At 36.8% G+C, this 23,169-nt stretch overlaps 1 protein-coding gene across 1 annotated transcript in view; it reads left to right on the forward strand.

Moving 5' to 3' along the window:
- Nucleotides 1-23,169, forward strand: part of LOC9308254 (ent-kaurene oxidase, chloroplastic) — a 37,585-nt gene that overhangs the window by 10,635 nt on the left and 3,781 nt on the right. The window lies entirely within an intron of this gene.

The raw sequence follows: 23,169 nt of genomic DNA on the forward strand, positions 1-23,169 counted from the left end.
ATGTGATATACCCCGGTCTATCAAAATTTAACCAAAATTTAAAACTTTATATGATTCACTTAAAATTCAACCAAGATTCAACAAAAAACAAACACTTACATCAAAATTTTGACATATGTAGAATAGCCTTCCATAATCTTTTTGGACAACGACGAATCCGGAAAAGGTATTCTGCACATGTCAAATTTTGATGTAAGTGATTGTTGAATTGTTTTTTACATAATCAGAAATCTTGCTTGAATCTTGGTTGAATTTCAATTGAATTTTAAGTGATTCATATAAATTTTTGAATTTTGGTTGAAGTTTTGGTTGAATTTTGATTGAATTTTGGTTATATTTAACCTGCCGCAGATTATAAATATTTTTAAAAATATTGTTTAAAAAATCGAATTAGAGTATTTATAATTTTTAAATTTTTGAACTATTAAGTATTATTGATAATATTCTTTAAAAATATCAAGTAAAACTAATTTTAAATTGAAAAATTCTCAAAAATAGCACTAAAACAAGTTTTCTGGACAATAATAGCACAAACTGCATAAACTTCCAAAAATATCACTAGTTGACTTATTATTAAGTTTTTGTTCTAAAAGTATTATCACTAGTTTATTTTTTTAATATAACCACAATTTTTCTATTGAAACTATTCAACCAAAATAAATTAGAAAACCTTTTAAAAGAGATTTTTCATTGTAATATTAGATTGTGGTGTTATATTTGGGTTTCCTATTCCTATTTAGGTTATATATTTCTACTATTTAAAAGAAATTTTGATTCAATTTAATATTAGGTTAGTGCCTCTCATTTTTATTTTCTATCTTATATTTTAGTTAAGTTTAATTGAAGTTTATGGTGCTATTTGTGGAATTTTAGAAATATTGTGCTAATTTTGGAAGAAAAACTTTTTTTGGTGCTATTTTTGTCAATTGCCCTTTTAAATTTTGCAAATTAAAAAATTTAAAAATTTTAATTTAGTATATAAAATTATAGATTTCAAACAAATAAATGTATGAAATTGAATATAAATGTTCAAATTCTGACCCATTACTCAGTCGGATATTTGTTGAATTTATTTTTGTTTTAAAAAAATATATTACGCAAGTCTGAATTTTTGACCCGTTAAATTATTTTCTTCATAGATTGAACAATTTATATTCGTTTTTAAAAATTCAAATCTTGGCATATGCGGAAAAAAATATTTTTTTGTTATATAGATGATAGGATGATTTATTTTTTTCATATAAATATAATCATATAAAGATGAGAGGTGAACTATAATAATTAATAACAAATTAATATGGTAAGTTAAATATCAAATATTATATGTTCATTTTGATTGGTCATTGTTTTTTTTTTAATCAATAATATAATTTCGTTTTCTAATTTAGTTAAATTAATTAAGTGATATAAATTAGTAGTTGACTTGTTTATCTTTAATAAGCTGAATTAATTGACTCTTTCAAATTTTATCTCTAATGGCATTCCAAGGTAATAATTTACAAAAAGTAAAGTTAGTTCCAAAATGTACTCTCTAAATAATAGTATAAGATAAAATAAATATTTTTTTTGAAATGTGATGTGATTTGTAGAATAAATAATTCAAATATATTAAATATAATTTATGTGAAAAATTCATAAAATCAATCTACAAAAAAAGGAGAGAGTAATAAACTAGTCCAATATGAATAAAAACTAAAATGAAACCGCATGTTTTCAAGATACACAACACCCAAGAGATGGTTGGTGAGTAATTTTTACATAAACAATAGTATCAATTTAGTAGAACAATCGAATCATATTCTAGATGAATAAATTACCGGATTGGCATTATCTTCAACAATAATTACGAGATCAGGACAGTTCACCGGTACTTGCGTATTTGAGCATTTCTCATATGACGAAAATACAATTTTACCCTTCTTCTTTTACAGTTTTAATCTGATTTTTGATTAAAACAAAAATGATGTCGAGCTTTGTTTTAGAATTCCGGTGAACGAGATGGTCATTGCAACGATGAAATCCGGTGATAATGATGAGATCCGGTCAAGATGAAGAGAATAAGAAGACGACGCTGTAAATGAGATGGTTGTGGTGATGATGAGACCCGGTGACAACGGCGGCTTGCACCGTGGTGAGAAGCAAGTAGAAGAAGGTGATGGTAAGATTAAGAACGACTAAATCTTGAATCTCGACTTATAACGGCGGCGATGGTGAGCTCAGCCTTGATGATGGTGGCTTGAACAGTGTTAAAAGCTTTCTCCAAGATTTTTCAATTTGATTTAAATTAGAAGATGAATGAAAGTTTTTATTCAATTCAATTGGAAGTTTTGATTCAATTAATGTTTATAATTACAGCCCTTGGGTTTACTAAATTGTTATTAGGGTTTAGATTTCTTTATTTAAAAACAATCAATCAAGATGGTGTTGGTGGCGGAGACGAGATGGTATTGGTGGCCAGAGACGAGATGGTGTTGTGGCAGAGACGTTTTGTAAGTCGCCGAAGGAGATGGTGTTAATGGAGGTGAAAGTGACGGCGGCAAAATATTTGGCAGAGCCGGAGCGAGCACAACGGTGAGAACCGATGGTCGTAATCGGAGAAGCTAGGTTGTTGTGGTTGTGGATGTCGGATTCACACACTCAAGTATTTTTGTTAAGTGGGAAAGATTATCCTTGAGGGACAAAAATGAATATATAAAAACTTGTAAATTGATACGAAAATTGCTATATTATTTCTCTCTCGAGAGGAAGATCCCCTTTACATGGCCATCGGCCTCTATATTTATACACCGATAAACGACATTAAAATGAGTAATTAAGCACAATTATTTCTTCTTAAATGTGTCCGTTTTGATTCTTCGGCTTTAATGCTCAACGTTTGAATTTGAGTTGACTCTGATCTTCATGGGCCTCGCCTCTTTCGGCCCAAGTGTCCGTGAACCGACTTACCCGTGTCTTCTACACCGAACTCGTGTCACAGTGTAGTCACTTCGGATTCTCGAAATGGTGACAACCACTTCGACCGTCCCTTCGGCTCACGGGTCCAATGGGCTTCATCCTTTATGGGCCATTATCTTGATCACGTGGCAATCTTTGGTTGGTCTCGTACTTCTGGTGCGGGATCCGACACCAACAATTAGCCCCCCAAGTTCTTCGAAGTGCTATTCCAGTTCGGAGGACTTTAAATGCTCAAGTGGCCAAAGATTGCGCTCGAGAATCTTTCTGATTTCCCGCCTAAAATCTCATCACTCCTTTAATTTTGGCACTATCCATTTTTAACCGAGTGACATCTGTCATCATTATGACCGTATATTGATTAATTACTATTAAAACGGGAAAAACCTTCCCACTTCCCACACGACTTCCGAGGCGGTTTCATCATTAGCTTGAGGTAACTTCTTTTCACCATTACTCTCTTCTTTTACTTTTGTACTTTAATCAAAACCTCTCTCTTCGTTCCTTCACCAAAACCCTTCTTCGCCGGATCTTGAATTTTTCTTTCTTCCCAATGACTTCTGATTCCGATAGACCCGAGTCTCCGTCTTTTGACGAGAGGCGTTCTAGTAACGACGAGTGCACCCGCCCTGGTGACATTGCCGGTCCGCACTACAGGTCCACTTGTACTCTTCAATCCCTCGAGCGATTGAGAGAGCTTTGCCGGATTCCGCCGGAAATTATGGCGGAAGCACAAATAGCTTCTCCCACAGAATCTCCAGAGAACCATCGCGATGGTTACTTCTGTGTGTATGAGATTTATTTCAAGGGTTGCGGGCTTACCTTTCCTCTTCCCGAAGCCCTAATTTTATACCTAGCGGCTCTTGAAATCGCTCTTCCTCAATTAACCCCCAATCTTCTCCGTACAATTCTTGGAATTATAACAATCGCGGCAGAGGCCGGTTATGTTATCGGAGTTGCTGAACTGAATGAGCTTCTGAGCGTGAGAAGTTCATCGAAGAAAACGGGATATTTCTCAGCATATCCTAATGCCAACAGGAACATCATTTCACATCTTCCGAACAAGGATGAAAATTGGCATCATCCTTGGTTTCTAATTAAGAAAACCCCCGCTTCGATTGGAAATCTCGCTGATTTTCTCCCTTCGAAGTGGTCTGCGAAACCCGGTAGTGATTAGGTTGCCCGTATCTTTCCCGGTTGTTTCTTTATCTTTATTGACTAACACCGTTGTTTCATTTTGCAGCTTTCATCGCTTCCAACCTCCCATCTGAAGAGTTCATCGAATTCTTCAAAATAATTCTTGAAGGGGAAACCCTTTGGAATTCCTTCACTCTTGAACGATTCCTGGAAGCTAACCACAGACTCAGGATGAGTCCGCCTGGTCATCTTCACCAAATTCCTCCCCCTCCCTCAACTCAAGGAATGTCATCTCGGGCCCTTGCGGCCAAGCGTAAGTTGCTTTCCAAGCCGATGGCTGAGGCTTGCGAGGAGAAGAAGAAGTTCCTCGCGACTTCCATAGACAAGAAGGACTACAGTAGAACCTTGCTAGTTGATGATGGCAGCACCGAGGGAGCTCGATCTGTCGCTTCCTTCAGATTAACTCCTCGTCGCGATCGTCGCGACTCGCGTTCTCCTCGGAGGGTTCAATCTCCTCGCCGTGATTCACCTCGTCCTCCCCGAGATGATTTTAGTAACGAGCCGATTAAGAACTTGGTTCGCCGGACGAGAGACAAGTCTTCTCGCAGCGATTCTTCTCCGCAGAGGGAAAAGTCGAGGGCCCGGACTGACCGCTCACCTCGATCATCTCCTCCTCCTGAACCAATGGGTCCTCCACGTCCGGTTGATATGTCTTCCTCCTCCCAGCCTGATAGTGGAAAGACTGCTCGGAGTGCGTCTCCGAAAAAGGGAGATTCTGAATCTCGAGATGCTCCCTCGAGGCTGAAGCCTGCTCTTGTACCTCAAGTCAAATCGCTTTCAGGTTCGGTGACTTACACACACTTAAACTTTTTGTCTTTATTAAAATTCCAATTTTTACAACCCTTCCTTCTTCGCAGCTATGGAGAAAGAAGGCAGCGTCTTCCGATGCTTCAAGACCCGATCGGGTTCGATCTTGCCAGACTTTGACAAATGGCGCCCTGCGATTCGTGAACGTTATTTGCTTCACGCGCATCACTCTTCTCGGGTTTGTTCCGCTTTCTTTTGTGTATATTTTTTATTGTATTGCCATTCTGCGAACTGACTCGTCATCCCGGGTTCATGTATAACGCCAGGCTCAAAGCGAATTTAACGACATGATCGAACATTACGAAGGGTTGGTCATTGGACGAGAGAAGGAGATCGACATGTGGAAGAAGAAATTCTCAGCGCTTGAGGCTGACCTCGACTCTTCTGCTGGCTCTAAGCACGATTTGGAGGATAAGGTCGATAGGTTAACGTCGGAGTTGGCGTAGGTAAAGGGGGAACTGCAAGACTACTATGACCGGAATTACAAACTCCAGGACGAACTGTCCGGTGTTCAAGGTAGACTTCACGAATCCGAATCATCCGCCGACACCCTGAACAACCAACTTATCGAGCTCGACGCGAAGTACAAGGCGCTAGCCAAGTTGCGTGATTCTGAGTTGGCAAGGTCGGCATCGAAGGCCAGAAAGGAGGTTAAGGGACGCGGGATGGAATTGATCCAAGGGGCCATTCGCTTCATGCAAACCGAGAAAGCTAGGTCGGACTTGGAGTCAGACATCAAGGAGCACGAAAGCAACTTGATTCTGCTGGACCAAATCCATGAAGCAGATTTCTCCGAGGAGCAAGAAAGGACCGAGCTGTCGACTAACCTTTCTGAGAAACGGAGTCGCTTAGCAGCTCTTCCCACTTCGATCTTCAACCCGCTTGATTTCGAGGCTTTCTTTACTGAATCACCTCCTATCAGTGAATCGGGTTTAGACTGGGCAGGTAACGCTTGGTTCCTGTGGCTTACCTTTTTCTTACCTTGTACCTTTGATTGACTGGAATCATTATTTCTAGGTTCAAGTGAGACGGAAAACGTTGTCCCGCCCGCAGCTCCAATGGTACCAGAGGTCACTCCGGAGGTTGGTTGTACCGCGGAGGGTGGTCAAGGAGCTTCATCTGATCAAGCAGCTGCCAAGGACGCGAATGAAGCTTCGACTGTTGAGCCGGATTCCGAGGTGGCTGCTGCTCCGTAGTGGCTGTGTCCACTTTAAATTGGGGACTATCCCTTTATTTTTAGGACTTAATTTCAAACTTGTCTTTGCCTAAGGAGGCTTTATTATTTTCTTTTGAACAAAATATTTGCCTGAGGAGGCTTTTAAACCTTTCTTAGGTTGTGGCCCAAGGGGGTCTGGTTAAAATTATATGCGGGTTTGCAAAGTCCGCTTTTAACCTTTTGTGGCCTTGTGGCAATGCTTTCGAGATTTTTAGGCTGATCAGACCTTTCTCTTTTAGAATGCGAGAGCTGAGCTCGGCTTAAAGCGAGTTCCCCGCTTCGGGTTTAGTCAACTCGATAAACTTGCCAGGCTTGGGCCTTAGAAACTTTTGCAATTAATGTGATGGTTGCTCTTTCCCTTCTTAAAGAGAACGGCTCGTCTTTTAATGTAATAATTGCCTTTTCTCGATTTTCCAAAAGTGGCTTAACCCACTCGGAAACGCTACCATTAATGGATTTATGGTTCCAAGACAAACCCTAAATCATTATAAATAAAGGCTTACCTACCTCTAGGCTTTATTAAACATGACTATAGAATCTCACTTGAGAAATATTTTAAGAATGGAAAACGAAGAAGTAGCCCCCATCGCTCCCGGCAGCCCACTTTTCTTGTCCGGCTGGCGTTCTCTTTCCTCACGCCGTCTTTCACTTCCCTTCAAAGGAGAAGAAAGAGGCTTGCGACTTCATCGACAAGGTAAATATTTAAAGTTTTTTGACTTAAAAACTTTTTGTTTTGCCTTATTCACCCATTTTTATGCTAGGTCGCCGACAAGCACCGTCGCTTGTGTGAAGAGAGGCAGCGGCTGGGACTCAAAAGACAGACGCTCGAGGCTCGCATCGCTCGGGTGGAAAGGAAGATACGGGCCCTGGAGAGCGATCCCTTTCAATGGGAGTGGCGGAACTTTGACTCCGTTGCTGAGATCCCGAAGATGCTTCGGATGTATCTCCGCGCTAGAGGAGTCCCGGGTCCCGTGAACGCCCCTGTCTGCGCCGTTTCGTCCGACAGTGAAGAGGAAGAGGACTTGGAGGAGGAGGCCAGTAACTGCCAGAAACGCGTTCAGGATCGTTCCGAAGTGGATGCCACGAACAAGGCGTCCACTTCGGGAACTATATCGGCGATGAAGGAGCCTGTTCCCGAGCCTCTCCCATAAGTGTTCTTTAATTTCTTCACTTTCTTCTTTCTTTTTTTTTTTTTAAAAAACTCGTGATGGGCTTCGGCCCTTTTTATTTATGGAAATATTTGCAACTTTCCTCTCTTTTAAAATATTCTCGGAGATGCACCTTTTAATGCAGGATCTGTTTGAGGGCATGAATCTCTCCGCGAATCACTCCATCCCTTGGATAGAATCCGCAGCTTGCTAAGGATATGGGGTTGCTATAAATTACAGGTTCAATTCCCCTTTACTTCTCACCCTTCTTTTCATTTTAGCAGGTATGGAGTTCAATCTTCGCTGTTCGGAGTCTATGCCCGACTTCTCCAGAATCGGAATGATGAATGAAGATGTTCCAAATGAGCCAAACAGGCATCCTCCTCCACTTCGCGGCTTCTTGAGATCTCAGATCCGAGCCCCCTGTGAATTGATCAGGGATCTCCCAACCAGAGATCAAGGAACGGCGATGGCGTTCATAGAGGCGCTCGAGCTTCAACACCGGAAGCTTACGTCAGAAAAGAGGAGACTTCGGAAGAGGATTAACCGGATGCAACGCAGGCTTACTACAGTGTCAAGAAGTCTTCACATCCTCGAATCTCACCCCGGAGAGTGGATTGAGCTTGGGATTTCTGACTTTGCTCGTATTCCGGACTGCATGATGCCGATCCTCGATCTTGCTGGTCAAGGAGTTGAAGTGTTCTGCTCGTCAACGAGGATTTCGTAGTTCGAAGTGTACGATGAGGGACACTTCGCCTTCTTTTTTTTGAATAAACGCTTTATTTCTAATCTCCTGTATGTTCGCATAGCCAAACCTTCTTCCTTTAATAAAGAAATCAAACAAAAATTTTATTAATAGCTGAACTCGTTTTCGAGCTGCCTACGTACCCATTTCGGGATCAAGCCAAATCGTAGTTCATGTATATAAACAATGCATGTAGCCTTTAAACATAAAACTTCTTTAAGTTGATCACATTCCAAGGTCGCTTGACTGGATTGTCTTCTAGGTCTTTTAACCTATAAACACCGTTTCGAACCACCTCGGTAATAATGTAAGGTCCCTCCCAATTAATACCGAGTTTTCCAGCACCTTCTTCTTTTTTGTTGTCAAAGACGCGCCTTAATACATAATCGCCCACGAAGAACGGCCTACTTTTAACTTTAGAATTGTAATATCGGGCTGCTGCTTGTTGGTAATTCTGGATCCGAATTAGAGCTTGATCACGCCTTTCATTTATGGTATCTAGTGAATCTTTAAGCATTGCTGAATTTTCCTCCTCATTTAACGGTGCTTCTGTTCGGCGAAGTCTGGGCACATTGAGTTCGGCTGGTACTACCGCTTCCATGCCGTAAACCAAAGAGAATGGAGTTTCTCCTGTAGGTCGCCTAGGGGTTGTACGATAGGCCCACAGGACGGGCTGGAGTTCTTCATACCATCCTCCCTTTAGATGACTTAAGCGTTTCTTGAGATTGCTTAATATTGTCTTGTTCGCGGCTTCAGCTTGTCCGTTTCCTTGCGGATATCGTGGAGTAGAATAACTAACTTTGATTCCCCAGTCCGCACAAAAGGCATCAAACTCGTGTGAAATGAATTGTGGTCCATTATCAGTAACTATTTCGTATGGAACTCCATGCCGACATATAATGTTTTTCCAAATAAAGGTCTTCACGGCCGAATCCTTGATACCAACATACGCCTCAGCTTCAATCCATTTTGAAAAGTAGTCCGTAAGGACTAGAAGGTACTGTACACCTCGAGTTGATTTGTGCAATGGTCCAATGATGTCCATTGACCACCTCATAAACGGGTATGGGGCGGAAATGGAGGAAAACAATTCCGACGGTTGGTGAATCAATGGTGCATGGAGTTGACAGCGCTTGCATCTTTGGGCGAACTTAACACAATCTGTGATCATAGTGGGCCAAAAATAACCCATTCTTTTAACTTTAAAAGCCATAGCTCTTCCTGATGAATGACTCCCACATAATCCTTCATGCACTTCGCTCATGACGATCTCGACTTCGGGCCCAAAAATGCACAATAGGTAAGGGTCACTGACACCTCGTCTATATAACGCATCCCTTGACAGACAAAATTTCGCGCTAACGACTTTCATTTTCCTGGCCTGCCATTTATTCTTTGGAAGCTCGCCTGTCGTGATGTAGTGTTTTATTGGCTCCCTCCAGTCAGCCCCCCAGTCTTTAGCCAGAATTTGGTCAACTTTGTGAAATATACGTGGCTCTGGTTCGGGATGTTCATTTGGTTCAAGAATATCCTCCTCGATTAATGGTTCGGTTTCCAATATTGTTTCTGGAATCACATCCTCAGCTAAGACAACGGGTTCCTTGTTAGATATGTTTGATCCCTTTGACTTTCTTCGTTTGTTGGGTGGCGGTTCGGTTTCTGGTTCGCCAGGTCGCGCGCCGCTGCTCGAGACCTTGTAACAACGAGGGTTTCCTTGCTGTCCTGAATGCTTCGCTCCGAGATACATTCTACTGGAATAACTCTCTTCAACTCAGGGTCTGACGTTGATGCCAATGCGGCAAGTGCATCTGCAGTTGTATTCTCTCCCCGAGGTATACGGATTAATTCAAATTTCGAGAAATTTTTAGATAGATCCTTCACCACTTCGAGGTATGCTTCCATTCTTGAATCTTTGGCCTCATAGTCTCCATTAAATTGGTTAACTACTAATTGCGAATCGCAATAAGCCAATATTTCCTTAGCTCCAACTCCTTGTGCTAGTCGAAGTCCGGCAATAAGGGCTTCGTATTCTGCCTCGTTGTTGGAGGCATTGAATAACAATCGGAATGATTGTTCTAGAATTTCTGATGTCGGAGATTCCAACCTAATTCCCACTCTGGATCCTTGCTTTGTTGAAGACCCATCTACGTGTAACTTCCAAGTTTGGTTCTCCTGTTGATCCATCGTTCCAGGTATTGGTAATTCGGTCAGGAAATCTGCTAAGACCTGAGCCTTCATACTGCTCTGGCTTTTGAATTCTATGTCATACTCGCTTAATTCCACCGCACATTTCGCCAAACGTCCGGATTGACTTGGACTATGAAGTATTGTTCTGAGTGGTTGGTTAGTTAATACTTCAACCGGATGAGATTGAAAATATGGACGCAGCTTCCGGGCCGAAGTTACCACCGCGAGTGCAAGTTTTTCCATCATTGTGTATCTGGTTTCCGGATCCGTCATTGACTTGCTCACGTAGTAAATTGGTCTCTGCTCCCCACGGTCTTCCCAAACCAAGACTCCACTAACCGCGTGGTTTGAAACTGAAACGTACAAGTAGAGTTTTTCATCCACTTCCGGTTTGGACAGTATAGGTGGAGTGGTTAAGTATGCCTTAAGCTGCCCAAAAGCTTCTTCACACTTCTCATCCCAAAGAAATCCTTTGTTCCCTTTTAGAATTTGGTAGAAAGGCAACGATTTATCTGTTGATCTCGAGATAAAACGATTCAAGGCCGCAATCCGCCCAGTCAACCGTTGTACTTCTTTGAAGTTTCTCGGAGATGGCATGTTTAGAAAGGCGTTAATTTGATTTGGATTGGCTTCAATCCCTCTTTCTGTCACGATATAGCCAAGGAATTCTCCGGATGGGACTCCAAATGTGCACTTCGCCGGGTTCAGCTTCATTTGATATTTATTGAGAATATCAAAACATTCTTCCAAATGTTTAACATGATCTTCTTTCTTCAATGATTTAACCAACATATCATCTATGTAGACTTCCATAGTCTTCCCGAGTTGATTGTAAAACATTTTGTTCACCAACCGTTGGTAAGTCGCTCCTGCATTTTTCAAACCAAAAGGCATTACCTTGTAACAGTAGATACCTCTATCTGTGATAAATGACGTCTTTTCTTGATCGTCGGGGTCCATCATTATCTGATTATAACCCGAGAAGGCGTCCATAAATGTTAACAGCTCATTTCCAGCGGTGGACTCTACAAGTCGATCTATATGCGGGAGCGGGAAACTATCTTTGGGACATGCTTTATTTAGGTCTGTAAAGTCGATGCAAACCCTATCTTTCCCATTCTTTTTCTTGACAACGACAGTGTTTGCTACCCACTCCGGATATTGCACTTCTCTTATGGATCCTATCTTTAAAAGTTTATCCACTTCGTCGTTTACTATTTTTGCCCGCTCCACTCCAAGCTTCCTTCTTTTTTGTTTCACCGGTTTGAAGCTTGGATCTACGTTCAGTTTATGACAGATTATACTCGGATTTATGCCCGGCATGTCCGCTGCTGACCATGCAAATGATGCTTTGTTTTTCCTTAAGAGTTCGATCAAAGCTTCTTTTATTTGGCCAGTCAAAGTTGCTCCAATTCTAATTTTCCGGTCCGGCTTGTCTTCTTCCAGTTCCACTTCGACTACTACATCTTCTTTCTTCTGCCCACTAGGAAATTTTGTTTTTAGTCCTTCTTTCGCGGGCTTCGTTAATTGCTATTGAATCTTCATACGGTGGCTAGCTAAGTAGCATGTTCGCGAAGCTTCTTGATCTCCCCGAATTGTCTCCACCCCATTTGATGTTGGAAATTTGATACATTAATGGTATGTAGAGGGAACTGCTTTCATTCGATAAATCCAGGGAGTCCCAAGGATGATGTTGTAAGCTGCGGGCTTATCGAAGACGACGAAGTCCACAATTTTCGATACTTTTTTGGCAAGGACCGGTAGCTTGATTGTCCCGAGAGACATGGCTGATTCGCTAGTGAATGCAACTAATAGAGACGGAGGTCCTACTATGTCTCCTCGGCTGATTCCCATTTTTTCTAGAGTACTTAAAAAGATCAAGTCGACCGAACTGCCTGTATCTATAAGGATCCTTGATACTTCGAAGTTTGCGACATCAAGAGTAATGACAAGAGCATCGTCATGCGGTCTTTCGAGATGCCGCGTTTCTTCTTCGTTAAATGATATTGAAGCACCTTGAAAATCAACTTCTTCGCTCAAGCTTGCTTTGAGTAAGACATTTCGTCTATGTTTTTTGATGGAACTTATTGAATTTCCGCAAAATCTGGAACCTCCTAGAATCACATTGATCTTCCCCTTCGAACTCCTTGGTTCTTCCTCGTTGGATAACCTTGGTCTTTTGGAATCTTGATCTTTGGAGTTTTTCTTTGCTTCGTGGTATTCCTTCACAAAATCTGTTATATCGAATTTAGAAAGATTGCCACTAGCCCAAAGCTCCGCGAGGTGCTTTTTAAGAACGCTGCAATCCTTGGTTAAATGTCCGGTTACTTTATGAATGTCGCAATATAGACTTTCATCACGGACCCAAGTGTTTGATCTTCCCTTTCCTTGGAATTGCTTCCCGACGGAATTGTTGAAGGGTTGCGACCCAAACTTCCTTGGTCCTTTGCTCTCTTTAAGCTCGAACTTCTTGGTAGGGACGGTGATTGCCGGCTTTTCTTGTTTATTCCGTTTGGCAAAACTTTCTTTTTCGTCTTCTACCTCCATCCAATTGTTTGCGCGGAAGAGTGCATCCTGAATTGTGTCTGGTTTATGAAGTATTAAGTCTTCTTTAAACCTTGAATCATGTCGCAATCCTTTTCGTAGGGCGGATAAAGCCGATTGCTGGGAGATTCTTGGGAGTTTTGACAGCACTCCTTTGAATTTGGTGATGAAAACTCGAAGTGACTCATTAGATCCTTGCGTTAAGTTCCAAAGATCGGCATCCGAGACGCTTTTATCCATAAGGATAGAGTATTGCTTTAAGAATACGGCTGATAGTTCGTCGAAATTGCTGATCGAACCCGGCTCTAATTGGGTGAACCACATTAGAGCTTGGCCACATAGATTTTCCGAAAACAGCTTGCAATAGCCTGCGTCCTCATCAGCTTCATCCAACTCGACTCTTCCTGCAGCGATCAAAAAGGCTGCAAGATAGCTTTTTGGATCCTCCAATCCGCTGTAAGGGTCCAACTTGAGCTTCCGGGAATCTTTGATCCTCAAACTTGCAATTCGCGGGATAAAAGGGGTTCGCCTAGCTTCTTCAATGACTCGATTGATGTCTGGCTCCGAACTTGTAGCCTGATGAAATTTTGATTTCATTTCTTTTAATTCCTGGCTAACTTTCCTCATGGTCTCGAACTGGTCGAGGTTCTCCTGCTCGTACTGAACTGCAAGTTGTTCTTCATCCCCGAGCTGCGTCTCTTCTTCCGACGTCTGAGCTACATTATTAGTAGCACCGGGAGTTGTTTGTCCGCTGGTTTCATTTCGTGCAGCGGAACTTGGCGAGTTGAATATCCCTCTTCGGGTTCCCACCGGGTTTCCTGCACTTAAAGAGCGAACACGAGTTTGTATATTATTGACATTTTGACTAAGAGATACCTGGGATGTTTGCAACGTATCGACGGCCTTCTCCACATCCGAGAACTTTTGTGATATGTCCAACATGGTTTGCTGCATAGCTTTGAGGGTTTCGGCCAATGATGTCTCAACGGCGTCTCCTCCGGACATTGTCGCTTATCTCGGAAGTGTAGAAAAGAAGAAATCTGTCCACTCAAGAATCCTGATATTCCCCACAGACGGCGCCAAAATGTGGATGTCGGATTCACACACTCAAGTATTTTTGTTAAGTGGGAAAGATTATCCTTGAGGGACAAAAATGAATATATAAAAACTTGTAAATTGATACGAAAATTGCTATATTATTTCTCTCTCGAGAGGAAGATCCCCTTTACATGGCCATCGGCCTCTATATTTATACACCGATAAACGACATTAAAATGAGTAATTAAGCACAATTATTTCTTCTTAAATGTGTCCGTTTTGATTCTTTGGCTTTAATGCTCAACGTTTGAATTTGAGTTGACTCTGATCTTCATGGGCCTCGCCTCTTTCGGCCCAAGTGTCCGTGAACCGACTTACCCGTGTCTTCTACACCGAACTCGTGTCACAGTGTAGTCACTTCGGATTCTCGAAATGGTGACAACCACTTCGACCGTCCCTTCGGCTCACGGGTCCAATGGGCTTCATCCTTTATGGGCCATTATCTTGATCACGTGGCAATCTTTGGTTGGTCTCGTACTTCTGGTGCGGGATCCGACACCAACAGTGGTCGGAAGCGAGAACACGACGGTGAGATTCGTTTCAGCAAGGTAAAGAAGACAGGGGTATAACGGTCTTTTTCCGTCTTCACAAATACCTAAATCTGCAAGTCCAGGCAATAAATGCCTTATCTCAAATTTTAGGCCCAAAAAATGCCAATTTCCGTAATAAACCCGCATCGAATATCATATGATTAAGTAATTAGTGCTTAACGGAGACTCTTTGTTTTTTGCCAAATGGAATGTTTTAGTTTTAATAAACAAGAGTATATGTGATTTTCTATATTTCAATTATAAATCTTATATAATGATTTGCACTTAGTTATATCTTTTAGACGACTAACTTCATTTATTCGTTAGATAAATACATTTTTGTATAAGCACTAGATTCTTTTACTATACATGTTTTAATTTGGATTGCAAAAGTTGGGATACACGACTAACTTCATTTATTTGTTAGACAAATGTATTAGTAAAATGTAAAATAGATACTTCAAACCAAGTCGCTTTAGTCTAGCTAGTAGTAAATGAGAGAAAAAATTTCGGGTTTCAGTAACATTGGTTACTAGGGTTCAAATTCTAACTTGGTTTCTCCGGACTCCAAAATTAGTCTTACACCATCTCCAATATAAAACTCTATTTTTAATGTAAAATAGAGTATTATTTTTCTCCAACATATAGTTCTATTTCTTACTCTAAAATAGTGTTAGTGTAAAAATATAGATGAAAAAATAGAGTTGCTCTATATATAAAGCAATATACACTTTTACTTTATTTTAGAGTAGAATATAAAGGATTGTTGGAGAGAATTTTGCTATATAATAGACTTTAGAGAAAAAAAATAGAATGAGATTGGAGATGCTTTTATAAAGCTTTTAGGATCACTTGAGTTATCCAAGAAAAAAAATAGGCAGTTCAAAATTAATATTAATATGTGTGAAAACATATAAACAAACACTTATAATAGAAAGAAGAAAGTAATTCATATAAATGCTTGTAAACAAAAGAAAATCTATATTTCTGAGATTAACATTTCATGCTAATAGATCTGCTTTAACAAGGCGTTTCTCATATCGTTAAATAAGAGTGAATTTTGTAAAATAGTTAGATTTGAATCTATACTATTAATTGAGAATTACTAGATAATAAAAAACCTTTAAGTTATAGAATATTACATAGGATGCCATTGATTTTTCTAAATTTAAAGAAAGATAAAAATATTTTACATTTTAATTAGAATTTAAATGATATATATTTTGAAATATCTATTTTAAAACGGATAGTTTAGATTTTAAAACATTCCTTAACAAATATATATACACAATAAATACGTAATAACAATCTTTCTACAGATATATATACCCAACAATAATGTTAAAATCTGAATGTTTTCAAAATATTGATAAAAACTTTTTTTTGGAAAATTAATATTAATTAAAAGATTTACACATTAATTACAATTAATTCAAAATGATTGTCTAAATTTTATTCACATTAAATCCTCTCTTCATTTTAAGATTTTATTAAGATTCGTTTAAAAAAATTATGGAGCAAGTTTATCAAATAAATTTAAGATATCTATATTTAATAAATTTGTCGCATATTAGAAATACATTCTCTTATGCGACATGAATTGAGGAACGGGTATAGAAGGTAATGGAATATGGCGAAACCAAACGGAATAATGCCCACTACTAAATATTTGTATATGTTTAATCATTTTAACGGTTTTAGATACGGTTTGATAGTTCACAAGTTTAATGAAAATCTACCTAACCATTAATCCGTTTCAATTTGATCTTGGTCAGATTGCTAAGTTGTTACAAATTTTAAAATATTGCTGAAACCATTATTATTTCAAATATTCAAATATTAATAAGCTAGATTAAAACTAAACTGAAAATTAAACTAAATACCCAATTGATATGAGTTCGGGTTATAAATACTATATAAAATATATTTGTTTACATCAATCTAACCTATATTATATTTCAATCTAAGATTTTTCCTAATCTACTCTTTATTTAAACTCTAAAATTTGACATATGGTTTACAACATTAGCTATTATGTCATAAATAACATAAATAACATTCTACACATTTTTTGGTACATTATAAGTTATTTACTATAATATATTTTACCAAAAACAACAAAATAATCTATATTTACTAAAAATTTATTACAACATATTTATTTAAATGTGAAACCCCGCACATACGTGCGGTCATGATCTAGTCCAACTATAACAAAACAAGAACATTAGTAAAATTAGTTTATTTATAAGCAACATGGCCCATTTTTGTTTATAATGTTTTTGGATTTGAATACTATAAATTGCATTAAGCTGTTATTAAAGATTCAAAAAATTTAGAATTTTTGATGAATTTAAAATGTACCTTCAGATGCAGATACTCCATTTAGAAATTGAAGATGTGTAAATTACCATGATTTACAATTATAACCCAAATTATATTTCAATTTCTTTTTTAATCGTTTTACACAAAAAATAAATTACAAAATTTACACCAGAATTACATATAATATTTTTTTTTACCAAAACCGCAAAATCAAGAATCATCGTTCTTTTTACAAAAATATCAAAATCGCGGAATTTCGTTTTTCAAACTCATAAAGTTATATTAATGTTAGACAAAACAAAATCAAAATTCCAAATCACTAAGATGTATTTGTATATAAGTAACTAGATCATAACCCGTGCTATAGCACGACTGTGAAATTTCTTTTATAAATTTAAAATATAAATTTTGTATTAAAAAGAAAATAATAGAATAAAGTCAAATTTATAAAATTTATGTCATAGCATGATTAATTTTATTTGTAAATAGTATTAAATTTTGTATTATATTTACTTAGTTGGGAAAAATGTTTTCATAATATAAGAGGAGATAATATTGTAGTGTATATGAAAATGTTGAGAGTCTAAATAAAATTGTATGGTTTGTTTGTATGTTTAAATAATTTACTTAGAAAATTTAATAATTAACTTATGCAACATTTGTTTTTTTATTGTATTATTAGTTTGTGAGATTTTATTTTTTGGGGCAATTTGGGTTCAAGTTTAACAATAGGCTCAATCTTTAATTAAGTTGATTTGGTTTGATTTTTAATAATAGCATAAATAATTTAAAAGAAACAGAAAATAATGTCTAAAAAAAAAACAATCTGTCGACGATGTCTAAAAAAAAAACCATAATCAAGAATCTGCTTCTACTTCGATTTCGATTGCTGACAATGGAGGAGAAATCGGAATTATTGTAATAAACATCACCCGACGATTTCTGTGTCAATTCTTCTTACTTCATCACCCGACGATTTCTGTGTCAATTCTTCTTATTTCATTAGTCTCAAACAATTTCGGAATTGAAGAAGGCATTCAATTAGTTCATCGATTGTATTCCGGAGCAGTGGAATTAGAAATTCGACTTAAAGGTACACCAAATTATCAAATTTAATCGGATATCTGATACAAATTGATGAATTCAGTTTTTTAATTGATTAATGATTGAATCGTTATGTTGTAAGAAATTCAACAAATTATACCGACAATTTTGAAATCGTCGAATGAAATAATGAATGGCTCTGCCAAATCTTTGTTTGATCTAATCTTATGATTGTATATTTGCATTGTTTCAGATATAGATTATAAACTATATGATTTGCAATCTTAAACTTTTATCAGATTCCGAAACTGATATCAAATTAGGATCAAGCTTTATAAAGTACTTCTCTAATCTGAATATAAAATGATCTGCAGGTTTTTGGTACAGACATGTATATGGAGTAAGAGTAAATCAATATAATGAAGACAATCTAACCAAGAATTATCAGATGGCACAATTACCTCTGTTGAAACATGACTATAAAGGTTAGTACCTGATACATAACTCATTAAGCTTTTCAAAACATAACTCATTAAGCTTTTCAAAACATGTTGATTTGATGCATTTGATTAATAATGATATAAATGTTCAATGAATTTAAAAATTAAGCAGATTTATAGAAAAGTTTATATAACATAAGAGTTTCTATCGAACTCTAAAGAATTAAACAAATTTGCAATGAGTTTGTTTACAACTCTTATTCATGAAACTATTAATGACTTTTTTTCTGTGTTATCGTTTAAGCACTGCTATGATGTTTATAACCTGCATATGATAAAATTTAATTCCTAAATGCATAATTAGTTAGTTGTAAACTGCAAAAAATCATTAGAATATCTAAAATACAAAAAGAAGTTATAATTAGTGGTGAAAGTTACCTGAATGAAAAGCTATCAAATCTTCTCTTTTCCAGTACTGGCCTACTATAGTACAGGTCGAGTTTAGAGTATTGTCTTTAAGTTAATAAATGAAATTCAATCCGTACTGTAGTACCAAATTCTATTAAATTTTGTAATAAATGAAATTCAATCCGTACTATAGTACCAAATTCAATTAGAGATTTGTTTGAGCTAATTACGGAATTTACCAATTATTCACATAATCAAATATGTTATGAACATATATTTGGTATATAATAATACCAAATTCAATCCGTGTGTGGAGTGTATATTTTCATTTTACAATCTCTATGAAAATATTGCAGCACAATCTATTATTTATTATTTTTAAAATTGCCTGCAGAATCAAATTTTTAAATATTTAGAAGTGTCAAACCTTATTTAACTCATCTCATCATAAATCTTAAAATCCCGTCTATTATAAGGATCATAACTTTCTACCATATAATACATTACATTTAATCTGCCGCCTACTATAAATATTTTAAACATATCTTTTTAGAAAATCAAATTAATTATTTATAATTTATGTTTATCTTTTTAATCTATTAAATATTTATGATATTCTTTAATATATTAAATTAAAATTTTTTAAAATATTCCAAATTAAAATCTTTAAATTTTTTTACTGTAGTATGTAAAATTATGAATTAAAAAAAAATGATATGAAATTAAATATAAATATTCAAATAGTTATAAGGATCATAACTCATTTCAGCATATAATATATTATATTCAACCCGCCGTCTTTTATAAGTATTTATTTCAAAAAATCAAATTAGAGTATTTATACGTCATAAATTTTTGATCTATTAAGTATTGATCATATTAAAAAAAAAAAGAAATATATTACTCAAATATGAATTTTTGACCCGTTAATTTTGTTCTTTCATACATTGAATAATTTATATTCCTTTTTAAAAATTCAAATTTTGGTATATGCGGAAAAAAATTTACTTTTTTTTTATTATATAGATTATATACTGATTTATTTATTTATAGAAATAGAATCATATAAAGATGAGATGTGGAGTATAATGATTAATAACAACTTAATATGGTAAGTTAGATATCAAATCTTATATGTTCATTTTGATTGGTCATTCTTTTTAAAGAAATTAATAATAGATTTTCGTTTTTATAATTAAATTAAATTAATTAAATTGTATAAAATAGTATTTGACTTTTTTATCCTTAATGAGTTGAATTAATTTACTATATAAAATTTTATTACTAGTGGCATTCTTAAGTAATTATTTACAAAAGAAAAGGTTAGTTAAGGGTATCTTATAAAGTGTACTCCCCAAATAATAGTATAGGATCGTCGTTATGTCTTATCCAATATTCATCAGTTCGTCACATGTCTATATACAATGACGTAAAGAGTACCCAAAATTCACATCTCTTTTTGGATTATATGGGTTAATTACGGGCCAGGCCAACTTTTAAGTTTTTCTTTCAAGTTTTGACAAAGTGGGGATTAGCTTTCACTATTTGACAATTATGTCAATTTCTGACGAAAATGCCCTTGTAGCCGAACCGGTGTACAGTGACAGCGAACGAAATCGTCAGGCGAGTTGGTTACGTACACAGTATCTCGTTAGCTACAGTTGATTAGTTTTTTAATATTTCCGTCGGATGTACAGTGTACACCGAAAGAATAAAACAAATAAAATATGTTGTCACAAATGTTTTAAATGCTGAAAAAGTTGAGACATGACTCATTCCAACTGTAATCAATGCAAACTCATCATTACATCTTATTTTAATCCTCTTAAATCATAATAACGTACACTGTTTAGATTTTGTAAAGAGAAATAAGAAAAATGATAAACTTCCCCTCAATATCTATGAAGGAATGAGATAGACGCCATTTTGATCTTGTTGTTTAACAAAGTTTCCGGCGAGAAAGCAGTGACCGTGGTAAGTAATGAAGTTGTAAATAAAAAATTTAGTTATTACATACACTTTCAATGAAAACAAAATTGATTTGGATACAAAACTTCAGGAAATTGATTTATTCCTCTCTTGATTCTATATTTGTTCTGTAGTAAATATTAAATGAGGAGATTCAATGTGCATTAAGTGTGTAGTTGCAAAGTCTTTTTTTAGTTGGAGGTATAAAAGTTGTTCTCAGTTGCATTTAATGGGGTTCTCCTGAATTTATGATGCAGGATGTTAATGGAGATTCCTGTATTTATTATGGTTGGTGATTGGATAGTAACAGAAGAAAAATGGAAATTTGAACCTGAGAAAGGAAGCTATGGTCGGTGTGTACGTGTTAGGGAAAACATGACGTACACGGATTTGGCACGTACATTATGTGAGGTTTTCAATTTGAAGTACAAAGAATGGCAGCCAATAATTAGTTACTGGATGCCGGGAAATATGTCAATTATGATAGAATGTACACGCCCTCCTGTCTACATTGACAATCAAATGAGCTTGGATACATTCTTCCTGATTCGTGTTGGAGATCCAAGTGTCAACTTGTTTGTGTCTTTCAGTAGAACTGTAGATGCCACTAATGCAGATGTAGATGAGCAAACTGACGTACAGGATGAAAAAACAAATGAAGATGCAGAGGATGAGGAGAACGAAGAGGTGGCTGGGGAAGAATTGAATGACAGCGACTAAAACATTGAAAAAGATGACGATGTCAGTGGTGGCTATAGTGCGGGAAGTACTCTCGACCCTACTATAGACGGTAGTGAAGGTAGTGGTGAAGATTACAATTTCAACAAGTGGAATGATTTGATTGTAGAAGAATATGGAGTTAGCCATGTTGAGGAGGACGTCTGTGACATTCCACCGACCGTGGAACCGGCAGGGGAATTCAGTCGTCTATTGGCAGAGTGTACGACCACAAGTCAACGTGTACGTACAGGAGAAACCAGTGCGAATTTAGGTGACACTCAGCTAACTATGAATTCAACCCCGACGTGTCAACATGGATTGCTCCAATGTACGTACACTAGAGAATGTGTACGAGACACAGGATGCAAAGGTGAATTTGTTACATATACGGATACCGATGTTAATGGTAGAGACGAAGTCAATGGAGAGATTGGTGTGGATTTGGATATCGGAGGTTCAGAAACTGGTGTCTTAAATGAAACTGATCTCCGTATACAACCCTCGGTTGAGTCTTACGAAGTGTATAATGGATTTTCTTTATTACATAGTGGAGAGCCGGAGATTCTTGATAATGATGCTACTCCAGTCTTTGATGATTTAGCCAAAGTTTGATGTGATTCTACTGAAGTTGAAATTAGTACGACTGGTGAGACATTGTATGTGGGTAGTGTGTTTATGAACATGCAAGTCATACAACAAACTATGGCTTATCTTGCACTCAAAGTTTACTTTTGCTATAAGCAAACTCGGTCTGATCCTAGAAGATTGGAGATGGCTTGTGTGGATGATAATTGTCGGTGGCATTTGTCTGCAAAGGTTGTCAAGAATTCAGAATGTTTCAAAATCATAAGTACATCCATTGAAGACTATGTACGTAAACATGTAATACTGTGTACGTGAGAAACGAGGTAGTGATCATGACAGAGAGAATGGTGTTATTACCACCATGTGTAGGGTCTTGCCAGGAGATAAGTAAAACTATCACAAACAAGTGAGCTTGGAACATTCTTTTTATTCATAGTAGCGATCTAAGTGTAAATTGTATCGTTTTTTCCAACCCGTTAAAGAAAGTGTGAATAGTGTGTGCGTGATGGATAACCTTACTGATGAAACTAACCATGGGTCGGAGGTGAAAACAATGAAGAAGTAGATGAGGAAGAAAAAATAGAGGGCAATAAAGAGGATGAAAAGAAAGAAGATGAGGATGACGAAGAGAAGAAAGAGGACGATAAAGATGACGACTATGAACAATAGTAAAGGTAATGACAAAAATTACATTACAACAAGTGGACTGATTTTTTTTGTTGAGAAATATGGGATAGGATATGTCAGGAATGTTGGTTACACTCAACTTACTGTGGGGCTAGCAAAAAAATTCAGTTGATTATTAGAAACATGTACGTATACTAATTAACGTGTACGTGATTTATAAAGCATCATTGGTTTACGTAATTAAAGTTGATTATTCGACACATGTACGTATACTACTTCACATGTACGTAATTAACGTACAATATTAACACGTCCACATAATCAAAGCAACGTACACCGTAAATTGTATATACGTACACAAAAGAAATTCGTTGAAGAGTATAATTGTAATTGTGCAGTCATCTTCCACATGAGTATCTACTTCTGCAACCCTAAATACGCAGCCGTCATTTATCTTTATCTTAGAATCTCATTTTTTTAACGTTTTGAATGTTTTTTACATACAAATCTTGTAAATCTAGTATATTTTAAGTTTGAAAAACTAAAGAGTTTGAGTTTTGTTTCATTGTTCGATGGTTACGTTAAGTCAATTACGTCGGAAGAACAATTCCTTTCTAATCATTCTCTT

This window comes from Arabidopsis lyrata, assembly GCF_000004255.2.
Source record: "Arabidopsis lyrata subsp. lyrata unplaced genomic scaffold ARALYscaffold_6, whole genome shotgun sequence".
NCBI lineage: Eukaryota > Viridiplantae > Streptophyta > Magnoliopsida > Brassicales > Brassicaceae > Arabidopsis > Arabidopsis lyrata.